The sequence below is a fragment of the Macaca fascicularis genome, chromosome 17 (assembly GCF_037993035.2).
Source record: "Macaca fascicularis isolate 582-1 chromosome 17, T2T-MFA8v1.1".
Lineage (NCBI taxonomy): Eukaryota > Metazoa > Chordata > Mammalia > Primates > Cercopithecidae > Macaca > Macaca fascicularis.
In genome coordinates, this window is record NC_088391.1 from 48,451,756 (window position 1) to 48,457,755 (window position 6,000).

The following is a 6,000-nucleotide window of genomic DNA, read 5'->3' on the forward strand; positions in this document are numbered from 1 at the left end:
TTTCTCAGAAAGCTTCTTTCCAGATTTCATCTGAGGATATTTCCTTTTTCACCATAGCCCTCTAGGGGTTTCCAAATATCCCTTTGCCAATTCCACAAGAACTGTCTTAGCGAAAGGCTTCTTGAGGCGAAAGCTGTAACACTGTAAGATTATTTCACAGAACACAAAGAAGTTTCTCAGAAAGCTTCTTTCTCTTTGTTATCGGAGGATATTTCCTTTGGCTCTATAATCTTCAAAGGGATCCGAAATATCTGTTCTCGGACTCCACAGAAATAAGGCTAGCAAAGAGATCCACGAAATACAGATGTAACTCTGTGAGTGGAAGTCACACATCGCAGAACAGTTTCTCAGAAAGCTTCTTTCCAGATTTCATCTGAGGATATTTCCTTTTTCACCATAGCCCTCTATGGGCTTCCAAATATCACTTTGCCAATTCCACAAGAACTGTCTTAGCGAAAGGCTTCTTGAGGGGAAAGCTGTAACACTGTGAGATGATTTCACAGAACACAAAGAAGTTTCTCAGAAAGCTTCTTTCTCTTTGTTATGGGAGGATATTTCCTTTGGCCCTATAGTCTTCAAAGGGATCCGAATTATCTGTTCTCATATTCCACAGAAATAAGGCTAGCAAAGAGATCCACGAAATACAGATGTAACTCTGTGAGTGGAAGTCACACATCACAGAGCAGTTTCTCAGAAAGCTTCTTTCCAGATTTCATCTGAGGATATTTCCTTTTTCACCATAGCCCTCTATGGGCTTCCAAATATCACTTTGCCAATTCCACAACAACTGTCTTAGCGAAAGGCTTCTTGAGGGGAAAGCTGTAACTCTGTGAGATGATTTCACAGAACACAAAGAAGTTTCTCAGAAAGCTTCTTTCTCTTTGTTATGGGAGGATATTTCCATTGGCCCTATAGTCTTCAAAGGGATCCGAAATATCTGTTCTCAGATTCCACAGAAATAAGGCTAGCAAAGAGATCCACGAAATACGGATGTAACTCTGTGAGATGAATTAACAGAAAACTAAGCAGTCTCTCAGAAAGCTTCTTTCCAGATTTCATCTGAGGATATTTCCTTTTTCACCATAGCCCTCTATGGGCTTCCAAATATCTCTTTGCCAATTCCACAAGAACTGTCTAAGCAAAAGGCTTCCTGAGGGGAAAGCTGTAACTCTGTGAGATGATTTCACAGAACACAAAGAAGTTTCTCAGAAAGCTTCTTTCTCTTTGTTATCGGAGGATATTTCCTTTGGCCCTATAGTCTTCAAAGGGATCCGAAATATCTGTTCTCAGATTCCACAGAAATAAGGCTAGCAAAGAGATCCACGAAATACAGATGTAACTCTGTGAGATGAATTAACAGAACACTAAGCAGTTTCTCAGAAAGCTTCTTTCCAGATTTCATCTGAGGATATTTCCTGTTTCACCATAGCCCTCTATGGGCTTCCAAATATCCCTTTGCCAATTCCACAAGAACTGTCTAAGCGAAAGGCTTCTTGAGGGGAAAGCTGTCACTCTGTGAGATGATTTCACAGAACACAAAGAAGTTTCTCAGAAAGCTTCTTTCTCTTTGTTATGGGAGGATATTTCCTTTGGCCCTACAGTCTTCAAAGGGATCCGAAATATCTGTTCTCAGATTCCACAGAAATAAGGCTAGCAAAGAAATCCACGAAATATAGTTGTTACTCTGTGAGATGAATTAAGAGAACACTAAGCAGTTTCTCAGAAAGCTTCTTTCCAGATTTCATCTGAGGATATTTCCTTTTTCACCATAGCCCTCTAGGGGTTTCCAAATATCCCTTTGCCAATTCCACAAGAACTGTCTTAGCGAAAGGCTTCTTGAGGGGAAAGCTGTAACACTGTGAGATGATTTCACAGAACACAAAGAAGTTTCTCAGAAAGCTTCTTTCTCTTTGTTATCGGAGGATATTTCCTTTGGCCCTATAGTCTTCAAAGGGATCCGAAATATCTGTTCTCAGATTCCACAGAAATAAGGCTAGCAAAGAGAACCACGAAATACAGATGTAACTCTGTGAGTGGAAGTCACACAACACAGAACAGTTTCTCAGAAATCTTCTTTCCAGATTTCATCTGAGGATATTTCCTTTTTCACCATAGCCATCTATGGGCTTCCAAATATCACTTTGCCAATTCCACAAGAACTGTCTTAGCGAAAGGCTTCTTGAGGGGAAAGCTGTAACACTGTGAGATGATTTCACAGAACACAAAGAAGTTTCTCAGAAAGCTTCTTTCTCTTTGTTATGGGAGGATATTTCCTTTGGCCCTATAGTCTTCAAAGGGATCCGAAATATCTGTTCTCAGATTCCACAGAAATAAGGCTAGCAAAGAAATCCACGAAATATAGTTGTTACTCTGTGAGATGAATTAAGAGAACACTAAGCAGTTTCTCAGAAAGCTTCTTTCCAGATTTCATCTGAGGATATTTCCTTTTTCACCATAGCCCTCTAGGGGTTTCCAAATATCCCTTTGCCAATTCCACAAGAACTGTCTTAGCGAAAGGCTTCTTGAAGGGAAAGCTGTAACACTGTGAGATGATTTCACAGAACACAAAGAAATTTCTCAGAAAGCTTCTTTCTCTTTGTTATCGGAGGATATTTCCTTTGGCTCTATAGTCTTCAAAGGGATCCGAAATATCTGTTCTCGGACTCCACAGAAATAAGGCTAGCAAAGAGATCCACGAAATACAGATGTAACTCTGTGAGTGGAAGTCACACATCGCAGAACAGTTTCTCAGAAAGCTTCTTTCCAGATTTCATCTGAGGATATTTCCATTTTCACCATAGCCCTCTGTGGGCTTCCAAATATCACTTTGCCAATTCCACAACAACTGTCTTAGCGAAAGGCTTCTTGAGGGGAAAGCTGTAACTCTGTGAGATGATTTCACAGAACACAAAGAAGTTTCTCAGAAAGCTTCTTTCTCTTTGTTATGGGAGGATATTTCCTTTGGCCCTATAGTCTTCAAAGGGATCCGAAATATCTGTTCTCAGATTCCACAGAAATAAGGCTACCAAAGAGATCCACGAAATACGGATGTAACTCTGTGAGATGAATTAACAGAAAACTAAGCAGTCTCTCAGAAAGCTTCTTTCCAGATTTCATCTGAGGATATTTCCTTTTTCACCATAGCCCTCTATGGGCTTCCAAATATCCCTTTGCCAATTCCACAAGAACTGTCTAAGCAAAAGGCTTCTTGAGGCGAAAGCTGTAACTCTGTGAGATGATTTCACAGAACACAAAGAAGTTTCTCAGAAAGCTTCTTTCTCTTTGTTATCGGAGGATATTTCCTTTGGCCCTATAGTCTTCAAAGGGATCCGAAATATCTGTTCTCAGATTCCACAGAAATAAGGCTAGCAAAGAGATCCACGAAATACAGATGTAACTCTGTGAGATGAATTAACAGAACACTAAGCAGTTTCTCAGAAAGCTTCTTTCCAGATTTCATCTGAGGATATTTCCTTTTTCACCATAGCCCTCTATGGGCTTCCAAATATCCCTTTGCCAATTCCACAAGAACTGTCTAAGCGAAAGGCTTCTTGAGGGGAAAGCTGTCACTCTGTGAGATGATTTCACAGAACACAAAGAAGTTTCTCAGAAAGCTTCTTTCACTTTGTTATGGGAGGATATTTCCTTTGGCCCTACAGTCTTCAAAGGGATCCGAAATATCTGTTCTCAGATTCCACAGAAATAAGGCTAGCAAAGAGATCCACGAAATACAGATGTAACTCTGTGAGTGGAAGTAACTCATCACATAGCAGTTTCTCAGAAAGCTTCTTTCCAGATTTCATCTGAGGATATTTCCTTTTTCACCATAGCCCTCTATGGGCTTCCAAATATCTCTTTGCCAATTCCACAAGAACTGTCTTAGCGAAAGGCTTCTTGAGGGGAAAGCTGTAACTCTGTGAGATGATTTCACAGAACACAAAGAAGTTTCTCAGAAAGTTTCTTTCTCTTTGTTATCGGAGGATATTTCCTTTGGCCCTATAGTCTTCAAAGGGATCCGAAATATCTGTTCTCAGATTCCACAGAAATAAGGCTAGCAAAGAAATCCACGAAATATAGATGTAACTCTGTGAGATGAATTAACAGAACACTAAGCAGTTTCTCAGAAAGCTTCTTTCCAGATTTCATCTGAGGATATTTCCTTTTTCACCATAGCCCTCTAGGGGTTTCCAAATATCCCTTTGCCAATTCCACTAGAACTGTCTTAGCGAAAGGCTTCTTGAGGGGAAAGCTGTAACACTGTGAGATGATTTCACAGAACACAAAGAAGTTTCTCAGAAAGCTTCTTTCTCTTTGTTATCGGAGGATATTTCCTTTGGCCCTATAGTCTTCAAAGGGATCCGAAATATCTGTTCTCAGATTCCACAGAAATAAGGCTAGCAAAGAGAACCACGAAATACAGATGTAACTCTGTGAGTGGAAGTCACACAATGCAGAACAGTTTCTCAGAAATTTTCTTTCCAGATTTCATCTGAGGATATTTCCTTTTTCACCATAGCCATCTATGGGCTACCAAATATCACTTTGCCAATTCCACAAGAACTGTCTTAGCGAAAGGCTTCTTGAGGGGAAAGCTGTAACACTGTGAGATGATTTCACAGAACACAAAGAAGTTTCTCAGAAAGCTTCTTTCTCTTTGTTATGGGAGGATATTTCCTTTGGCCCTATAGTCTTCAAAGGGATCCGAAATATCTGTTCTCAGATTCCACAGAAATAAGGCTAGCAAAGAAATCCACGAAATATAGTTGTTACTCTGTGAGATGAATTAAGAGAACACTAAGCAGTTTCTCAGAAAGCTTCTTTCCAGATTTCATCTGAGGATATTTCCTTTTTCACCATAGCCCTCTAGGGGGTTCCAAATATCCCTTTGCCAATTCCACAAGAACTGTCTTAGCGAAAGGCTTCTTGAGGCGAAAGCTGTAACACTGTAAGATTATTTCACAGAACACAAAGAAGTTTCTCAGAAAGCTTCTTTCTCTTTGTTATCGGAGGATATTTCCTTTGGCTCTATAATCTTCAAAGGGATCCGAAATATCTGTTCTCGGACTCCACAGAAATAAGGCTAGCAAAGAGATCCACGAAATACAGATGTAACTCTGTGAGTGGAAGTCACACATCGCAGAACAGTTTCTCAGAAAGCTTCTTTCCAGATTTCATCTGAGGATATTTCCTTTTTCACCATAGCCCTCTATGGGCTTCCAAATATCACTTTGCCAATTCCACAAGAACTGTCTTAGCGAAAGGCTTCTTGAGGGGAAAGCTGTAACACTGTGAGATGATTTCACAGAACACAAAGAAGTTTCTCAGAAAGCTTCTTTCTCTTTGTTATGGGAGGATATTTCCTTTGGCCCTATAGTCTTCAAAGGGATCCGAATTATCTGTTCTCATATTCCACAGAAATAAGGCTAGCAAAGAGATCCACGAAATACAGATGTAACTCTGTGAGTGGAAGTCACACATCACAGAGCAGTTTCTCAGAAAGCTTCTTTCCAGATTTCATCTGAGGATATTTCCTTTTTCACCATAGCCCTCTATGGGCTTCCAAATATCACTTTGCCAATTCCACAACAACTGTCTTAGCGAAAGGCTTCTTGAGGGGAAAGCTGTAACTCTGTGAGATGATTTCACAGAACACAAAGAAGTTTCTCAGAAAGCTTCTTTCTCTTTGTTATGGGAGGATATTTCCATTGGCCCTATAGTCTTCAAAGGGATCCGAAATATCTGTTCTCAGATTCCACAGAAATAAGGCTAGCAAAGAGATCCACGAAATACGGATGTAACTCTGTGAGATGAATTAACAGAAAACTAAGCAGTCTCTCAGAAAGCTTCTTTCCAGATTTCATCTGAGGATATTTCCTTTTTCACCATAGCCCTCTATGGGCTTCCAAATATCTCTTTGCCAATTCCACAAGAACTGTCTAAGCAAAAGGCTTCTTGAGGGGAAAGCTGTAACTCTGTGAGATGATTTCACAGAACACAAAG